Source organism: Eleutherodactylus coqui, chromosome 4 (assembly GCF_035609145.1).
Source record: "Eleutherodactylus coqui strain aEleCoq1 chromosome 4, aEleCoq1.hap1, whole genome shotgun sequence".
In the NCBI taxonomy this organism is placed as follows: domain Eukaryota; kingdom Metazoa; phylum Chordata; class Amphibia; order Anura; family Eleutherodactylidae; genus Eleutherodactylus; species Eleutherodactylus coqui.
The window spans coordinates 18742267-18763326 of record NC_089840.1 but is presented as its reverse complement, the minus strand read 5'-3'; positions in this window follow the sequence as shown (position 1 = coordinate 18763326).

Genomic DNA, 21060 nt, shown 5'->3' with positions numbered 1-21060 from the left:
AAATTGTATCTGAAATGTAAGAATTAGAATATATTAAAAAACTGTATAACAATCTCTCGTATATACAGTAACCATAAAAAAGAAATAGAAGATGCTGATACATCAAATACAAGTGACTACAAGAACTGGCTGGAATTGTACTCATGATTTAAACCTTTGGGACTTAACGTATCTAATGTATGAATCCAACGAAGCTCCTTCTTTTTAAGTATTTTAATTCTATCTTGTGTGGGAAGATGACAACCCCTTCTAAAGAGGCTGGCGCAAACCCAGCTGACCTTACCCCTCCGCAGGATAGCGGGGTAAATGTGGACATTGAACCAGGAAATGTAACCTTTCCTTTACAGGTCTTGGCTGTAGATGATGTTGAAATCAGAAGTTTACCCCTCGGTTCAGGATGTGTCCTAGCTGGAGGATGCGCCTGGGAACTTTGGGACAGCCCAACTAAGGGACCCCACTCTGGTTAATGCAAAAGAAAATGTTGTGGTAATAAATGGTGTGTTACAGGAACCGGGTTCTGACCAACGGTTGCCCCATTTTGCCATGAATAATAACTTGTTGTCTAGAGTAACAGAAATAGGCGAGAAAGTGGTGGAACAGTTGGTCGTGCCAAAGCCGTACAGGCGCAAGGTGCTAGACTTAGCACAATATGATGTATTGGGGGGACATTTAGGAACTGATAAAACACAGGATAGAATTCTTCAAAGGTTCTTCTGGCCAGGAATATACAAGGACATAAAGGAGTACTGTGAGTCAGATCACCGCTCCTGTGTCGCACTGCAGCAGTCCCTTAGTGCCTCTCCCGATCATCGAGGTTCCCTTTGAGAGAATTGGAATGGATTTAGTGGGTCCCATAGTCAAGTCAGCAAGAGCAGTGGTCCCCAACCTTTTTGGACCAGCTTCCAGGAAGACCATTTTTACAAGGCCCGGCAGGGTTGGGTGGGACATGGGCGGGGCTTTGGTTATATAGGGCGGGGTTATGATGGGGGTTGGAGTTTAGTCCATTCCTATTTAATTATGACATTTAGAATGTCCTGGCAGTACACACATAGGGCAGTATATAATCTATCCCCTCCCCCCAGCACACACATAGGGCAGCATATAATTTATCTCCCCCTCCAGTAATAGACAGCCCCTACCCCTCAGTAATAGACAGCCCCCACCTCTCAGTAATTAGCAGCCCCTCCCCCTGTAATAAGTAGCTCCCCCCCAGTAATAAGTAGCCCCCCAGTAATAACCATCCCCCCCAGTAATAAGCAGGTCCCCCCCCTGTAATAAGCAGGTCCCCCCCGTAATAAGCAGGTCCACCCCCCCCGTAATAGGCAGGTCCCCCCCAGTAATAGGCAGCTCCCCCAGCAATAAGCAGCCCCTTCCCCTGTAATAAGTAGCCCCCCCAGTAATAAGCAGCCCCCACAGTAAGCAACCCCCCCAGTAATAAGCAGGTGCCCCCAGTAATAGGCAGCCCCCCCAGTAATAAGCAGCCCCCCCAGTAGTAAGTAGCCCCCACCCCACCCAGTAATAGGCAGCCCCGCGTAATAGGCAGCCCCTTCCCCTGTAATAAGTAGTCCCCCCCAGTAATAACCCCCCCAGCAATAGGCAGCCCCCGCAGTAATAGGCAGCCCCCCCAGTATTAGGCAGCCCCTTCCCCTGCAATAAGTAGCCCCCCCCAGTAATAACCAGCCCCCCCAGTAATTAGCAGCCCCTTACCCAGTAATAAGCAGCCCCCCGTAAGCAACCCCCCCAGTAATAAGCAGGTCCCCCCAGTAATAGGCAGCCCCCCCAGTAATAAGTAGCCCCCCCCAGTAATAACCAGCCCCCCCAGTAATAGGCAGCCCCCCCCCAGTAATAGGCAGCCCCCCTAGTAGTAAGCAGCCCCCCCAACCCATATACTTACCTCCTCCCTGCTGTTGCTCTCTGTCTGCTTGCCCTGACGTCAGCCCGGAACGCTTCCTCCCCGAGTCCTCTCCTGCGGAACTAATGAGCAGGGGACTCGGGGAGGAGAATCCTGGCTGCACAGACGTCAGTGTGCGCCGGGATCAGCGCAATTACCAGCGGGGAGCTGTGGCGCCCCCGCTGGTAATCGCTTCAGTGGTGAGCGGCGTCCGCATGCCACGGGCCACAAAGCACAAGGCAGCGGGCCTTGTGTTTAGAGCAAAATTTCCCGGTGGTGCCGTGGACCGGCGCTAAACATCCAACGGCCCGGCCCCGGTCCGCGGCCCGGTGGTTGGGGACCCCTGAGCTAGAGGACATAAATATATTTTGGTCGTGTTAGATTATGCCACTCAGTACCCTGAGGCAATTCCTTTATGAAGCCCTACTGCCAAAAACATTGCACGAGAGTTGTCCCTTATGTTCTCCAGAATAGGTCTTCCCAAGGAAATCCTCACAGATCAAGGGACCCCGTTCATGTCCAATGTAACAAAAGAATTGTGTCACCTCTTGAAAATTGATCACATCCGAACCTCAGTGTACCACCCTCAGACGGATGGGTTGGTGGAGAGGTTCAATAAGACCCTGAAGCAAATGCTAAAGCGGGTAGTAGAGAAAGATGGTCGGGACTGGGACCGTCTGTTACCTTATCTCATGTTCTTCATAAGGGAGGTACCACAGGCTTCCACAGGCTTCTTGCCATTCGAGTTGCTATATGGTCGGCACCCCAGAGGGTTGTTGGATATAGCCAGAGAAACCTGGGAGACCGAGTCTACTCCCAATAGGAGTGTCATAGAGCATGTGGCTCAGATGCAGGATCGCATTAATACTGTAATGCCCATTGTCAGGGAACACTTGCAGAGGGCACAGGAGGCCCAAAGCAGAGTGTAGAATTGTTCTGCCAGGGTGAGAACTTTTAGTCCCAGTGATCGAGTTCTCATCCTGGTACCTACTGTAGAGAGTAAATTCCTCACTAGGTGGCAGGGTCCCTACGAAATCGTTGAGAAGGTGTGTGACGTAAGCTATAGAGTGCATCAGCCGGGGAAAAGGAAGCCGTATCAGGTGTACCATAATAATTTTATTAAAACTCTGGAAGGATAGAGAAGCTTTGGCTACCTCAAGCATCAGGAGGGGTGGACCGCAGCCCTCCCTGCCCGATGTTAGAGTAGGTGAGACCCTCTCGGTGCGCCAACAGCAGGAGGCAAAAGAGTTCCTGCAAAGAAACAGAGACAAGTTCTCTGACCTGCCAGGTTGTACGCACGTCATAAAACATGATATCATAACTGAACCCGGGTTGAAGGTTAACTTAAAACCGTATAGGATTCCAGAAGCCCGTAGGGAAGCAGTTTCTGCCGAGGTTAAGCGCATGCTGGAGCTAGGGGTGATAGAGGAATCAAAAAATGAGTGGTCAAGTCCCATTGTGTTAGCCCCCAAACCGGATGGTACTTAGAGGTTCTGTAATGATTTCAGGAAATTAAATGAAATCTCTAAATTTGATGCATATCCCATGCCCAGGGTTGATGAATTAATTAAGAGACTGGGTAATGCCAGATATATCACCACACTTGACCTTGCTAAAGAGTACTGGCAAATACCTCTGACTGACCAGCTCAAAGAGGGCTTGTTCCAGTACAAAGCCTGCTACCTTTCAAAGGTTAATGGATCGGATTTTGAGGTCTTACCGTAACTATTCTGCCGCATACCTAGACGATGTCGTAGTCTATAGTACCGATTAGGAGAGTCACCTTGGGAAGGTACAAGCGGTCATGGATGCCATAAAAGGGGCAGGTTTAACCTTAAACCCTGGGAAATGTGCAGTAGCCCTGTAGGAAGCCAAGTACCTTGGCTATGTTATTGGCCATGGCCTCATTAAACCCCAGGTCAACAAGGTAGAGGCCATACAGGCATGGCATAGATCTTTGATATTAAAAACAGCTCAGAGCCTTTTTAGGAATGACCGGGTATTTCCGTAGGTTCGTGCCTAACTTTGCCTCCATTGCAGCACCACTTACGGACTTGCCGAAAGGGGGCAAGTTGGTAATGGCGGCGTGGACAGCCGAGGCCGAGCAGGCCTTTCAAAATTTAAAGTCTGCCCTTTGCCAAAAGCCAGTATTGATAACGGTCGACTTCTCATGGGAGTTTATTGTGCAGACAGATGCTTCTAGTCTAGGGTTGGGTGCAGTGTTGTCCCAGTCCATAAATGCGAAAGAACATCCAGTACTGTAACGGAGAAGAATTATGCTATTGATGAACGTGAATGTTTAGCAGTAAAATGGGCACTAGAAACGTTAAGGTATTATCTATTGGGGAGAGAGTTCAAATTGGTGTCAGACCATGCCCTCTTGACCTGGATGAAGCAAAATAAGGAAAAGAATGTGAGGGTGACGAGGTGGTTTCTTTCGCTTTAGAACTTCAAGTTCACCCTCGAATATAGGCCTGGCAACTCACAAGGTAATGCTGACGCCCTGTCTAGGGTGCATTGTCTGGTCAGCAAAAAGGCCCAGCCCTCCGGTCTGGAGAAGAGGGGGGGGGGGGGTATGTAGGCATCTAAAGGGTGAAGTTGTGGATGGAGTATATCTCCCTCCCAGGCTCTTAGTCTGGACAGGGTGGCGGTCCAGTCCACAACTTCACCCTAGCCCAGAGGAAACTCAGCTGTACGCACTGACCCCTTTACTGGGGCATAAAAGGCTGCAGCTCCCAAGGAGTCAGTGCCTGACAGCCTGAGGAGAGACATACAGTCTAACAGCCTGAGGAGGAATTTATCTGAGCACCCTGCGTGGTGCAGCGTTGCATTTTGTTTCCTGCATGGCCTTTTTGTGTTGCATTTCCTTTGTTGCCTGGAGCATAATAAAAACTGAAGTAAGTTTTTGCACGTTTGGAGTCCTGAGTGTCTTTGCCGACCCACCCCCTGGAGGACTTTGTTACTATATATATATATATATATATATATATATATATGCACATTATGGCAACTTGGGGGTTACTCACTCACAGGGATCGCCATCATAAGACGGTTGGCGCGACTCTCACATAGACTTTGCAGAACTGGATTCATTGAGATCCCTGGCGCCTGCCAGCTTTATTGCGCACAGCAAAGGTTTACAGAATCACACACTGCATGTACACCGGAACACAAAACAACTTTTGGGTTTCCAACCTGCAGCGTCCTTGTTGCTATACCCTACCCGGGCGTCTAGGGGGCGTCCTTCCCTGTCAGACTCACGGCAGACCTCAGGCTTGCAGCTCCTGTAGCTTCCTCCCTAGCCTCTTTCCCCTGAGCAGGAGTGTGTCTGTAGGTTTTATCCACTCCAACCATACCCCTACAGCTGTCCCAGCTAATGTAGCACACAGAATTCCTGATTTCATGCCCCCTAAAGGCCATCCTGTGAACTGCACTTCTACAATATAGTTATATACACCCCATTATTTTCAGTGGGCCTAACACTTGCTAATTTTTCAAAGCCGCAAGATAGAAAGATCGCAGCATATTCTATTTTTCTGCGATTCCGCAGAAATCTTGCCCATTGTTTCCAATGAGAAAAAAAAAAATCACTCTTGTATGTACATGCGAGTTTCATGCTGGAGCGATGTGATTTTTACTTTTTCCTATTGGATATATATGTGATTTTCGCATGTTCCTCTTGCAGTGAACCTCACGGTTTTACAAGCACGATATTACTTGGAGTTTCTCGGACCGATATCGCGCTCGCCTGTGTGGAGGCATCCTCGTAGGCGCTAGACAAGTGATGGAAGTGAGACGTTGAGTGCCGCAGCAGTACGAGGGGGTTTATTTATGTCACTGCGGTGGAAGTTCAGTCATTTAGTTTTATCATGATCCATTTGGTGCTTAACAGTTTCTACTTAGTGAATAATCTGCTTTGGATTTATTTAAATGGCTTAATGAAATGCGCTCCATTAGAATAAATGCAGAATACCACCTGCCAATCTAGTCTGAAATATTACGCATCACCACGAAAACTATAAATTAATCCATCTAGAAAAATTAGGTCGTCGCTCTAAAGTAGTCAGCTGTGATTTGATGTTCTTTACAGATAATGGGGAGCGTCTGGCGCTCTGCGGGGGGTTATTTGGATTATTTGTTTAACCTTTAATTAAAAAAAAGTTTTTAAACAGAGACTTTTTAATGGATTTTAATGTGAGAGTCTGAGAAATGTGATAAGTAAGACACTCGGTAGGAGACGGGTGTTACAGTCTGTATACAGGGTGTAGGCACGAAGCTGGTACTGGCGCTATATCTCACTACTGCTGTCCTATAGAGACATAACAATAGCGGACTTGAATAGGAAGGCATGGATGCGCTACATGATGGGATGGCGCACAGACCCCTGGGGGCCCCGGAACATGGATTTCAATTTTGTGTTGTGGCCCTGTAAGTGATAGAAAACAGTAAGACCAGCTTCTTAGGGGTGCAACTGCAATTGTGCACGCCCTAGCACAACTTTTTGGGGTCATGTCGAGGTTTTTTTTGCACGTGTGTCGGCGTACTTTACTGTACTGATTCTGTCCGCAGGACGCAAACACTGATTGAAATGGCTAATTTGTCTAATGAGTTCCAAATTTTCCAGTGGAATTACATGGTGTTTCACGCATCTCCTTATTACATGCACATTTGTTCACCCCCCCCATTGACTTCTATGGGGACCCATGTGAAGAGTAGCTTGTGAGAAGCGGAAATCCGCTTTCCGCATCCCGTAGAACCGCTGCTATGGCTGGGGTAAGGAGAGCATACTGGAAGTGTCCTTCTTGTACTACGATAGAAACAGATCATCCAGTAGGTCATCCACCGTCGTCTGCAGGAGATGCTGGTACTGAACCATGTTGGTCATCCTTCGAGTACGCTTTTGTGTAGAACATACTACCAGAACTTATGTTTCCTTACCCCAGTCATAGCAGCGGTCCAACTGGACTTAAAGAGACGCGGGAAGGGGATTTCTGCTTCTCACATCCTACTCTTCAGGCTTTTAGGGATCAACAAGCTCTACACAAGTGGAAGAAGAGGTCACTACACACAAGGAGCCTCCGAGAGCCTTTTTACAAGCTTTAACCCCTTCCCGCCCCAGGACGTACCGGTACGTCCTGGGGATAGTGCGAGATCACATATGATCCCGCGCTATCCCGCAGCGGGAGCCGGCTGTCAGTCACAGCCGGCGTCCCGCTGAAACAGTGGGGGGGGGGGGGGGGGGGCATCAGAGATGCGCCCCCCGCTGTTAACCCCTTCCCTGCCGCAGGGAAAGAGTTTACAGAGGGACCGCACTCTCTCTGTGTCTCCGGCCGGCACTCGCGATGTCATCGCGAGAGCCCAGCCTGTCACCATGGCAACAGTGCCTATGCTCGCTGTATAAGCGATAAGGCATGGCAGAGCAGTAGCTCTACCATGCCTTATCACAGCGATCATAGGCACAGTGCTGCAAGTCCCTCAGAGGGACTCAAATAGTGTAAAAAAAAAGAAAAATGTAAAAAAAAATGTAAACAAAACCCCTTTTTTATGCTTTTCATAATATTAGCATAAAAAAAGGTAAAAAAAATTTAAACCCCCGCATATTGGGTATTGACGCGTCTGTAACGATGTGTACAAAAAGTTGAACATGCTTTTTATTTTGTACGGCAAAAAGTGTAACAAAAAACGCTAAAAAACAGAGGCAAAATGCTAATTTTTAGCATTTTGCCTCCCAAAAAATACAATAAACGTGATCAAAAAAGCCGTACATTCCCCAAAATGGTTCCAGTAAAAGCTTCAGCTTGTCTCACAAAAAATAAGATCTTATAGAGCTCCGTACATAGAAAAATAAAAAAGTTACAGGACTTGGAATGCAGCTATAGAGAAAAAAAAAGATTTCCAAAAAAAAAAGGGTTTTTATTGCAAAAAAGTAGAAAACCTAAAAAAAAAAATATAAGAATTTTGGTATCGTTGTAACCGTACTGACCCGCAGAAAAAAGTTAGTGTGTCATTTATGCTGCATGATTAACACTGTAAAAAAAAAAATCTATGGCACAATTGATGCGTTTTCTCTCCCTGTTATCATAAAAAAAAATAATAAAAGTTTTACGATATAGCCTATGTACCCAAAAGTGGCACCGATAAAAAACTACAGCTCGCCACGCAAAAAAAACGACGGAAAAATAAAAAAGTTATGGCTTTTGAAAAATGGAGATGGAAAAATACCCAAAATCGCTTGGTCCTCAATGCCATGTCATTAAGGGGTAAATATTTACTGCCACGTGTGACACATTGCAGCGGAGCCTACTGATTCTTTGTCACCCAAGGGCCCACTTAAACCTGGAGATGGCCCTGATTGGGAATCGTCCATACACTGAAAGACCACTTTATTAGAGTCTCTGACCCTCTTATGATTGAAGTGTTCTTGCAGGATGTTTCATATTCCCTCCATTTACTGCAAAACCTTATACATCGAATGACCCCTTTATTACGGCCCCCGGCCCTTTCATGATTGGAACTTCCCTGCATGGAAAATCTCCCCGTGACACCGGAGTGCAGCGTAGAATCAAGTGACAAGTTTTCTGTGGATCAGTTTCAGTGTGAATGCACATTAGACGGGAAAATCCAGCGGTCTGAGCAACTTCCAACAAGGCCGGTCATTGGGGCTAGACTAGCTGGGGTCAGGATCTCACAGCCACCCGCATGGGGTTTTCTTATGTAACGTTTTAGGTCGGCTACCCAGGTCACCCGCCCTCTTGCTATTCTAGGCAGTCGCGGGCATCACTCAGCTCCTCATGTATGAATTATTTTTAGCCGTTTACTTTCCATTAGCACTGTAGGAGTTAATCAGCCCAGCTGCAGGGTAATTAGCTATTACCCTCTTATTTAGCTGAGCTGTGGATCTGCCTCCTTGCTTGAGTATTGGTGTGTGTTTGTCTATCACCCAGCAAAGGCCTCCTGCTCCTGACTTCAGCGTCTGCCTGATTCCTGGACTTTTACCCTGTTTGCACTCTGCCTGTCCCGACACCAGACCAAATTCTGTTTCCAGGACAGACTGTTCACGGTGCTTTGCATCAGTGTCTCTGACCCCTGTGGGTCAGCTGCCAACCACACTGGGACTACTCCTGGAGGTAGCGGCCTAATTGGTTCCTCATTGCGAAGTCCAAATCCCTGTACAGGGGTTAAAGAGTGAATACCAGGGAACCGTCGGGGCAACACCCTTAGGTTTAACCCAAATTCAAACCGGTTGTTTGGCACAGTAGGCCCACACTCACTGTCTGTAACAGTATACTCGGGCCATGGACTCATTCCTCCTGTAGATGACTCTCAGAATTGTTCCAAGAGAGGGCTCCACAGGGTGAATGCTAGGAGCAAATACTGTTGCACCCATACAATGTGAACACTCGCCTGAATATTATGACAACTCTTGCAGCGGCATCGCGGCCTTCCACAGCAGCCATAACTCTCGCATGATCCCCACAGGCAGCCTCTGTGGTAGGATCTGGTCCTCGATTATCTGCCCCTTCACGTTTCGAAGGAGATCCTAAGCAATGCTGTGAGTTCATTAAGCAGTACTCTTTACATTTTGAACTGCTCTCCCACCTGTTCTCTGCTGACCGCTCTAAGGTGGTATTCATGATGTCCACCTTTCCGGACAGGTGCTGCCCTGAATAAACCCTCACTGGGAGAAAAACTATCCTGCAGTCAACAGCCTGAGCATGTTTGTGGAGTCTTTCCAGATGGTTTTTGATGAGCCTTGTCGTACAACTTCGGCTGTCTCCTCCCTATTGCGTCTACATCAGGGTAGCCTCACTGTGGGCCAATATGCCATTCAATTCCAAACCCTGGCCTTGCAGTTAGGCTGGAATAATGAGGCCTTGGTGGCAGTGTTTTGGGATGGTCTGGCAAGTTGCATGAAGGATGAATTGGTGGGTCGTGAGATTCTGTCTTTCCTGGACACCTTGATCTCTCTGGCTACTAGGATAGATCTTTGATTCCAGGAGAGGATCAAAGAGGCAGCCCAGGAGAAAAGATCTTTCTGACTTGCACCCTAGTTCCAGAGGCCGCTTTTCTACTTCTCCGACTACCCCCTTGGCTACTGTTCCAGAGCCCAAGCAGGTCGATAGGCTGAAGCTAATAGAGGAGGAGCACATGCTCAGACATTCCAATAATCTGTTCATGTACTGTTGAGCCCAGGGACATTACGTTCCAACCTGTCCTCTTAAGCCAGGAAACTCCCGAACCTAGGGTCTGTAGGAGAGGATACTCTAGGTGAAGATCAGTCCTCTCAAAGAGTTAGTTTACCTATGACTTTTTCCATCTCCACTACTCAGTTCACTGTGTTGGTCTTCCTGGATTCAGGTTTGGCATGGGACTTCTTCCAGCAGGACGTGGTGGACTGCTACCAAATTCCCATCTGTCAGCTTGAGTGACCTTATGTGGTGACAATGGTGGATGGAAGATCCCTTTCCGAGACCAGTTTGTCATGGAGCCTCTGGACCTGAAAATAGGCATTCTCCACTCAGAGAAGATTTCCTTATTGGTCCTTCCGAGGTCCACCAGTGCCCTATTGTTGGGTCTGCCTTGGATTCATCTGCATAGTCGCACCTTGGATTGGAGGTCTGGGGAGGTTCTATGTTGGAGGTCATTGCTATTCCAAGTGCCTGCTTCCAATACAGCCTGTTCGACGCCCCGGGTGCCCCAGAACTTCCAGGGCCTGCCGGAGGCCTACTATGGTTTTGCTGATGTCTTCAATAAAAGGGAGGCAGAATGTCTGCCACCAAATTATGCTTATGACTGCCCGATCTATCTGTTGCCAGGTACCCTACCTCCTCGAGTTGGGTTATACCTTCTGTCACCCTCTGAGACTCAAACTACAGCAGAATACAGCAAGGATAACCTTGACAGGGGATTCATTCACAAGTCTTCTTCTCCTGCTGCGTCCGGATTCTTTTTTGTCTGTCCCTGCATAGGCTATTGGGGCTTGAATGCCATCACTATTAAGAACATATAGCCATTACCCTTAATGCTTGAGCTGTTTGACTGATTGCGCTGTGCATGTATTTTCACTAAGCTTGACCTACAAGAAGCCTACAATCTAATCCGCATTGGCAAGGGTGACCAGTGGAAGACCGCCGTTAACACTCGGGACGGACACTATGAGTATTTGGCAATGTCTTTTGGACTGTGTAATGCTCCAGCTGTCTTTCAGTAATTTGTCAAATGATATCTTCGTTGACCTCCTCTTCAAGTGTGTTGTGTATCTTATTGATATTCTGATCTTCTCACTGGATATACACTTACATTGCAAACAAGTCCGTACAGTACTTCAGCAGTTAAGGGAGAACCGACTCCATGCCAATATGAAAAATGTCTCTTTGAAAGAAGCTCTCTTCCCTTTCTAGGGTATATCGTTTTTAGTCTGGACCTGCAGATGGATCCAGACAAAGTGTCCGCTATGCTGGACTGGTCTTGTCCTTCTGGTCTTCATACTATTCAGTGATTTTTTAGGCTTCGCAAACTATTACCGGCAGTTTTTCCCTTACTTCTCAGACCTTAATGGCGTTGGTATTAGTGTATCTTGACGCCACCAGAAGCTAGGGGTTTGACAGGAGGATCGCCCCTGTGACACCCCTAGCTTCTGATAGGGTCAAGGCTGCAAGGTCCTAGCAGCACACTGTGGATCTATTTCTGCTGGCCCTGCTGCCTTACGCTGACGGTTAGTTATCTTCTTTGCCTTACATTATTATCTGAAAATGCTGCCATGTTACCACAGTAACACGGCACCATTGACATGTAATAATGTAAGGCAAAGAAGATAACTAACCGTCAGCGTAAGGCAGCAGGGCCAGCAGAAATGTTTGGAGACACAGCAGCATCTCACCTGTGTCTCGGCCGGCATTTATGGCATGTATCCCACCCAGTTGCCGGCCTGACACCTCCGTCCCTGCCGTTGCTGTGAGGTCCATCTCTGCCGCCGGCTGTATCTTTCAGGACCTTGTGCCCAAGAAGCAGTGCAGCCAATCAGCTACAGGGGGCGCCACCCCCTGTCATTCTTGACTGTACCAGCTATTGCTGGTGGCGTTAAGATACACTAATACCAATGGCGTCTACCTCTGTGTGTTTGTCTGTGGCCCAGCAAAGGCCTTCTGCTCCTCACTTCAGCATCCGCCTGATTCCTGGACTCTTACTTGACTTCTGTTTGCACTCTGCCTGTCCCAACACCAGACCAAATTCTCTTCACAGCTCAGACTGTTCACGGTGCTTTGCACCGGTGTCTCTGACCCCTGTGAGCCAGCTGCCAACCACACTGGGACTACGGGAGGTAGTGGCCTGCTCGGTTCCTCATGGCAAAGTCCAGATCCCTGTACAGGGCTTAAAGGGTGAATACCAGAAAACCATAGGGACAATTCCCTTAGGTTTAATCCAAAGCAAAACCGGTTGGTTGGCAAAGTGGGTCCACGCCCGCTGTCCATAAGATAACGGTGTGTAGAGTATACAGAGAATGTTGTGACTGAGGGAAAACATCCAGCAAAAGAAGATCCTGTATACAGAAACAACTCGAAAGGATCAGAGGAGGTTATCAGTAATTGTTGTGATGAACAGGTGCTTCACAGTCAAGAACAGCTGAATACAACACTGGTGCTCCAGCTAACATGTCCGAATGCACAACTCGACATTCCTTAGCGCCGATGGGCCATAACAGCAGATGACCAATTCCAGCACCATTGTGTCTAAGAGAAACAGAAAGGAGAGACTCCAGCGGGCAAAAATGCTGAAAAATGATATTACTGAGCAGCAGAAAAACATCTCCTGGTCAGATGGATCCAGAGTTCTGTAGTTCCACGCAGATGGGAGGTCAGAATTTGGCACAAGCAGCATGAATCGATGACCCCTTTCTGTAGGCTGGTTAGAACATGTCAGCACCTGCATGTAATTTGCAGAAACCACAAGAAGCTTCCTGTCCGCAGGGGCCGATATTCCTGTAGAACGATTACAACATCTAGTGGAATCTATGCCACTAGGAATTGCTGCAGTTCTGAAGGTTAAAGGAGTCCAACGTGTTACTAGATGGGGGTCTTTAATGAGGGTCCTTTTAATGTATATAAAATAACAGTATACTCTGAAGTTCTAGTGACCAGCGATGGGGGCCGGAGTGTTTATCACTTCTTCAGGGGGACAGAACTGTTTAGGTTTCCTCATCTCATACTGCTTGCAGTACACAACACTAATCTGGCTGTGCAGAAAACATCTATTTCTATATATGCTGATGACGAAGTAATGAATATCCATGGAAATAAATCATGTTACTGAAATGTGAGTTAATGATGCATGTCGCTGGAAGCCTCAGTACAATATGACCCAAATGACTGGTGATTAGATTCATACAAGGAGCAGAAAGAGTCATTTGTGAGATGCTGTTCAAAATGTAGTTAATAACCTGTCTGTGCATCTCCTAGGAAGACCACCTAATGCTCAGCATCTATGGAGGATGGGGTAATTAGAAAGTAATAAGAGGCGCAGTTTATATCGCCATACAGTAGGGTAGTTGAGCTATTGAAGAGATGTTCTTTGGTAAAGTGTACATTTCCTTAAAGGGGTTTTCCAGGACATTAAAAAAAAAGTTATAAGGGCTTTCAAATGAAGAAAAATTCAATACTCTTCTATCCCGTCCAGCGCTGTAGCGCCAATACCCACCGCACGGAACCTGGAAGAAGCGGCTGGTGGTCACGTGACATTCATTGTGCGCGTAACCACTCAGCCACTCAGAGACTTCAGTGGGGATTCTTTGGTGGGCACTGGAGCCTGTGAGTGGCTAAGCGGTTACACCCCCAATGAATGTCACGTGACCGTCTGCTACTTCTTCCACTGGGGCTGCAGTGCTAGATGGGGAGCTGGATGGGATAGGTAAGTATTACATTTCTTTCATTTTAAGCCCTTAAAACTTTTTCTAATGGTGTCGCGGTAGGGGCAGGCAACACAGGAATTTAAAAATTCTGTTTAAGTCACTACCCTCATGTACACGTCAGGCATTTTCCTGAGGGCCTACCACACTTACGTATCTCCAGCGTCTTCAGTACTGTAATGTAGGGGGCGCATCTTTGGACGTCTGTTGGGGACATCCTGATTCACAGAGGTTTAGGACAATGTGAATCTTTTGTAGCAGTCTCTCTATAATCCCTGCAGCTTTGTTCTCTCAGCGATGTCAGTTTAGGAGCATTATGGAACTGAGCTTCTCGAATACCTGCTGTGTCCTTTCTTGTCCCTCTCTAACAGGCACAGATTCTTCAGGACTCATCTCAAATGTCAACTCCTGCGGTTTCTCTTAAGGCTCTGTACCGCTGGAATTACTCTCTAGCTTACAGCTCTTTATGATCTCAAGTCCTTCAGGCGACCCACCTGACCTCTACAGCCAATTGGAAGTTACATACAACATTTCATAAAGAAATACACAAACGGCAGTAATGAAGGCCAGTAGAGGTTGCTCTTATATAATCCAGATTACATTCTATACTCATTACTTTCTATATACACCTAAATAACCACACACCATGAGTATACAGTCAGGAGGATGAGCTGTAACATAATATGCAAGGCTGAAAAAAACCAAATGTCCATCCAGTTCAGCCTATTTCCACCCCTCATGTTGATCCAGAGGAAGGCAAAAAAAACCAATGAGACAGAAGCCAAATTACCCAATTTTGGGGGAAAAATTCCTTCCCAACTCCATAATGATAGTCAGAATAATCCCTGGATCAACGTTTGAAAGTTCCTATCTGACTCCAAGACCCGGATCACCAACCCCTCTGTTTTTTTAATGGCTATATCCTGCAATGCCGTATCATTCTTGAAAGATGTCTAGTCCCATATAAAACTCCTCTATGGATTTTGCCATCACCATGTCCTCAGGCAGAGAGTTCAACAGTCTCACTGCTCTTACAGTAAAGAACCCCCTTCTGTGCTGGTGATGAAACCTGCTTTCTTCTAGATGTAGAGGATGCCCTCTTGTTACCGTCGCAGTCCTGGGTGTAAACAGATCATGGGAGAGATCCTTGTATTGTCCCCTCATGTATTTATACATAGTTATTTGATCACCACTTAAACTCCTTTTTTCCAGGATGAATAATCCCAATTTTGATAGCCTCTCTGGGTATACCAGTCCTTTCATTCTGTTTATTAATTCGGTGTCCAGAACTGTATGCAGTATTCCATGTGAGGCCTGACAAGTGCCTTATATAGTGGAAGAATAATATTCTTGTCCCTCACCCCTGTACCTCTTTTAATGCACACCAGCTGTGATGTTCTCTATTATTTCTGTGTGACAGGATCTGTGTGATCATAATCAGTAACTGTAATATAAATGTCTGTGCCCCCCTGTAGGCCATTTCTGTGGTAGGTTCATATAATAGCAATGCACAGACTGAGAAACTGACTGGGAACTGAGCAGATGACCCCAAGTAGATCTGAGCTAGTCAGAATTGAGATCACATAACCATCTGTGGAAAAAGAGTCCAAGAGTTTCACATATAGTGAAAAATAACTAACTTAAAGGTGTTATGTCATAAAAAAATCTATACTTATCTGATCTTCACCTCCCCTATCATTCCCTGTCTCCTGAAGTCAGGGGGGGGGGGGGGGGGGTGTCACTTCACCTTGAGCTGCCTGATTCTTCTCCTTCCTGTGAGGTTACGTACATTGGTTGGCAGTCTTCTGCCTGCCAGCCAATGTACGTTACGTCACAGCTCACAGGCCAGCAGGGAGAATGCTGACCTTCTTCTGAGATTGCTCATGCTAGCAGTCTCTGAAATAGATTACAATTAGAGATGAGCGAGCACACTCGCCCGAGCTTGATGCTCGTTCGAGTATTAGGGTGCTCGAGATGCTCGTTACTCAAGACGAGCACCACGCGGTACTCGTCTCAATTAAATGAGCACTGACCATTGAATTCAATGGAGCCGGCAATACAGCCGGCTCCATTGAAAGCAATGGGCTGCCGGCGAGCGCGGGATGAATTTTCGGGAAGGGCTTAAAAATATAAGCCCTTACCTGAAAATCATCGTAAAATGTGTAAAAATAAAAAAAAAATTATACTCACCTTTCCGCTGCAGCCGGAGTTCAGCCGCGTCTGGCCGGCAGTTCTCCTGAACTGCTTTCTGTAGTATTCAGCAGGTGGGGATTTAAAATCCCCGCCTGCTGAATGGGCTACCTCTGATTGGTCACAGCTCTCACCAATCAGAGGCAGCTCTCACTCACCCATTCATGAATTATTTTGTTATGTACTTGTTAGAAGAATGCAAAAAGACTCTTTGCAGGTTCCGGTATATTTTTTTTACAGCAGATATAGCAATTGTTACCCTGGACCCTAGAGCCCAAAGGCCGATCTATCACATAAGAAAGCACTGTTGCTTGTCTTGATTGGCCGGACGATAAAATCATCCCGATTTTCACAAAATAAAATTGGATAATAATTAATCGCATCAGCACCACCACCGGTGACAAGAGGCATCTAACAGAGGTGTGGCACAGTTTTTTTTAGCCCAATGCAGCTGACAGCAAAAGCACAGGGTAAGATTGACAGTCACAGGCGGCAATTATCCACGATGGCCCAAGAGTATGTCAGCTCCCACGTGGATGAACTCAGACATGGTGCTGGTGCAATGCCCAAAACTAGCGCGCCAAAGTGAGGGAAACTGTGAGGTTTGCAGAAGGGTTGTCACAGGTGGCTCTGTGGTCCCTCCTGACAGTGGCACCAAAAGTGCTCTGCTCAGGGGCTGTGCAGCGACCCAGAAAACGTACCATGGTATGCTTAACAGGAAGGCCTATTTTGTCACTCATGACGCCAGTACTCCAACAGAACCCTCGAGATGGAATGCCAAAGAAATAACTGAGACGAGTCCAGTAGCTTGTGGTAGTAATCTGGGATGATGCAGATTAACTAAACTGATATTTTGCAAAACAGTTAAATATACAATCTCTATAAAGGTACATGGAAATGGTACGAGAAGATGTATGCAGTGAATTGAACACCATGAAGAATACAGCAATATTGACTTGATTAAGAACTGACTTTAATGCTCTCCTTTCCTTTCTCTGAAACTGATTTGTAAGACAATCTCCCCGACTAGTTACTTTCGCTGAAGGGATAAGTGAATTTAGCAAAGTGTAGATGAGTCATTAGACTAGTCCTGGCTTTGATTTCACCGGGTAGGTTTAGACTTACTGTTCAGTAGAAGACCCACCTCAGAAAGGTTCTCCTCTAGAGATGAGCGAGCATACTTGCTAAGGGCAATGACTCGATTGAGCATTGCCCTTAGCGAGTACCTGCCCGCGCGGAAGAAAAGGTTCGGCTGCCGGCGGCGGGCGGGCAGCGGCAGGGGGAGAGCGGGGAGGAACCGAGGGGAGATCTCTCTCTCCCCCCCGCTCCCCCCTGCTCACTGCCGCAACTCACCTCTCACCCGCGCCGGCAGCCGAACCTTTTCTTCCGAGCGGGCAGGTACTCGCTAAGGGCAATGCTCAATCGAGTAATTGTCCTTAGCGAGTATGCTCGCTCATCTCTATTCTCCTCCTATCTACTGCGAGTCACCAGGGGAGTGGAATGAGACCTCGCTCGACCCTGGGAAGAACGTGCTGATACCGCTTGCTTTCTCCTGTACGAGTACCTCCTCCTCCGACACGACCTGACTACAATCTTCCTCTCTCACTCCTGGTTGCATCTCCATAACTGCTCACTGCCTCCTCCTTTTATCTCCTCTTCTCCTATCTGCACTTTCTCAACTCCTCCCACTCTGCATAGGAATTGTATTATTGTTTTCCCACCCTTGGACTCTGCTCCAATGAGTGCAGATTATTGCTGTGGATTTCACGGTCAGTCACTTGCAGCAATATCCGTCTATAGACATGCTGTGGTAAACGATTCTCCCATACCCACAAGCGGAAATCAACTGCGATTTTTCCGCTTGCGGGGGGAGAAACACTTCCTGTTCTATTCTATGTGGAAAATCACGTGGATGGCTTCCATTCCATTTCCACAGCGGAAATACAGTGAGAATCCACGTCACCGCCCATCATCGGTACATCATGCTCTGCACTGCGGCTTACCGGGTGAGACACTCGCAGCGGATCCGGAGAGGTGAGTATAGGGTCTCTGGAGGGTGCTGGGTCTGATTCTGCTGCGATATTTCACTGGCGGAATGAAACTCGGCCATGGGCATGAGCCCTAAATCTTTATTTATACCAGTTAAAGCATATTCATAAATCACCTATTATACCTCTCGTGTCCATACTGCCTACTCGTAGCACCCGCCCTGATAAGAGTGACCCCGTTTTCATACCTTTCCCTGTTGTTCCCTAGAATAGGACAACCAGAAGAAATAATCTTCAATCGATTGATAGTCCAAAGGGCTCTATAGTGTTATATCCCCATACAAGATAGGATTTGGTTTTCCACAAACTTTTAGGGAGTGACTATTCAGACAGTATAACCAATAAGTCCTAAACATAAACAACGACCATAAGATTCAAAGTCAGTTTGAAATCACCAATCATATTTCTGACAATAGGTCACAAAACCATATAATATTGTAACTAATCCATTTCCGACGTGTTTCCTCTACAATGTTGTAGGGTCATCAGTACTCCAATAGTAAAGATGCTAATTAGAGATGAGTGAACGTACTCGTCCGAGGTTGATGCTCGTTCGAGTATTAGCGTGTTCGAGATGCTCGTTACTTGTAACTAGTACCACGCAATGTTCGAGTTACTTTCACTTTCATCTCTGAGACGTTAGCGCGCTTTTCTGGCCAATAGAAAGACAGGGAAGGCATTACAACTTCCCCCTGCGACGTTTAAGCCCTATACCACCCCCCTGCTGTGAGTGGCTGGCGAGATCAGGTGTCACCCGAGTATAAAAATCGGCCCCTCCCGCAGCTCGCCACAGATGCGTTCTGACAGAGATCAGGGACAGTGCTGCTGGTGCCGGAGCTGCTATAGGGAGAGTGTTAGGAGTATTTTAGGCTTCAAGAACCCCAACGGTCCTTCTTAGGGCCACATCTAACAGTGTGCAGTACTGTGGAGGCTGCTTTTTGCAGTGTTGCACATTTTTTTTTTTGGTATATCGGCCGTGCAGAGCATTGCGCCCTGCAGTAATACTCCAGGGCCAGAAGTGGTGGTTAGGCAGGGACAGAAGACATATATTGTGAGGCAGGGACAGAAGACATATTGATTGAATATAGGCAGTGGGCCTTTGCAAAAACATTTGGGGAAAAAAATCTATTTGGGCTGCCTGTGACTGTCCTCAGTGTTCTGGGTCTCTGCTGGGTGTAGTAGTCCTCCTAATTCATACGCAGCCAGCTAAGTGTTACAGCAGGCTTGCGCAAAATTATTTCCTGGCGTTCCGTAAGCAAAGTCAGCCTCCAACCACAGGCCAATAAGCGGCACATTTAATTACAGCGTTCTGTTTCTGCACTACTGGTAATACACCATGCTGAGGGGTAGGGGTAGGCCTATAGGACGTGGACGCAGGCGAGGACGCGGAGGCCCAAGTCAGGGTGTGGGCACAGGCCGAGCCAGTGCGGTGGCCAGGGGTAGAGGCAGGGCCAGACCGAATAATCCACCAAATGTTTCCCAAAGCGCCCCCTCGCGCCATGCCACCCTGCAGAGGTCAAGGTGCTCAACGGTGTGGCAGTTTTTCACAGAGACGCCTGACGACCGACGAACAGTGGTGTGCAACCTTTGTCGCGCCAAGATCAGCTGGGGAGCCACCACCACCAGCATGCGCAGGCATATGATGGCCAAGCACCCCACAAGGTGGGACGAAGGCCGTTCACCGCCTCCGGTTTGCACCACTGCCTCTCCCCCTGTGCCCCAACCTGCCACTGAGATCCAACCCCCCTCTGAGGACACAGGCACTACCGTCTCCTGGCCTGCACCCACACCCTCACCTCCGCTGTCCTCGGCCCCATCCAGCAATGTCTCTCAGGGCAGCAATGTCTTGAGCGCGAGCGCAAGTACGTCGCCATGCACTCGCACGCTCAAGCGTTAAACGTGCACATTGCCAAATTGATTAGCCTGGAGATGCTGCCGTATAGGCTTGTGGAAACGGAGGCTTTCAAAAGCATGATGGCGGCGGCGGCCCCGCACTACTCGGTGCCCAGTCGCCACTACTTTTCCCGATGTGCCGTCCCAGCCCTGCACGACCACGTCTCCCGCAACATTGTACGCGCCCTCACCAACGCGGTTACTGCCAAGGTCCACTTAACAACAGACACGTGGACAAGCACAGGCGGGCAGGGCCACTGTATCTCCCGGACGGCACATTGGGTGAATTTAGTGGAGGCTGGGACAGAGTCAGAGCCTGGGACCGCTCACGTCCTACCCACCCCCCGAATTGCGTGCCCCAGCTCGGTGGTGGTATCTGCGGCGGTGTATGCTTCCTCCACTAAACCACCCTCCTCCTCCTCCTACGCAACCTCTGTCTCGCAATCAAGATGTGTCAGCAGCAGCACGTCGCCAGCAGTCGGTGTCGCGCGGCATGGCAGCACAGCGGTGGGCAAGCGTCAGCAGGCCGTGCTGAAACTACTCAGCTTAGGAGAGAAGAGGCACACGGCCCACGAACTGCTGCAGGGTCTGACAGAGCAGACCGACCGCTGGCTTGCGCCGCTGAGCCTCCAAGCGGGCATGGTCTTGTGTGACAACGGCCGTAACCTGGTGGCGGCTCTGCAGCTCGGCAGCCTCACGCACGTGCCATGCCTGGCCCATGTCTTTAATTTGGTGGTTCAGCGCTTTCTGAAAAGCTACCCACACTTGTCAAACCTGCTCGGAAAGGTGCGCCGGGTCAGCGCACATTTCCGCAACTCCAAGACGGACGCTGCCACCCTGCGGACCCTGCAACATCGGTTTCATCTGCCAGTGCACCGATTGCTGTGCGACGTGCCCACACAGTGGAACTCTACGCTCCACATGTTGGCCAGGCTCTATGAGCAGCGTACAGCTATTGCGGAATACCAACTCTAACATGGGCGGCGTAGTGGGAGTCAGCCTCCTCAATTATTTACAGAAGAGTGGGCCTGGTTGCCAGGTCCTTGAAACTTTGAGGAGTCTACCCAGATGCTGAGCGGGGATGCTGCAATCATTAGCGTCACCATTCCTCTGCTATGCCTCTTGAGAAGTTCCCT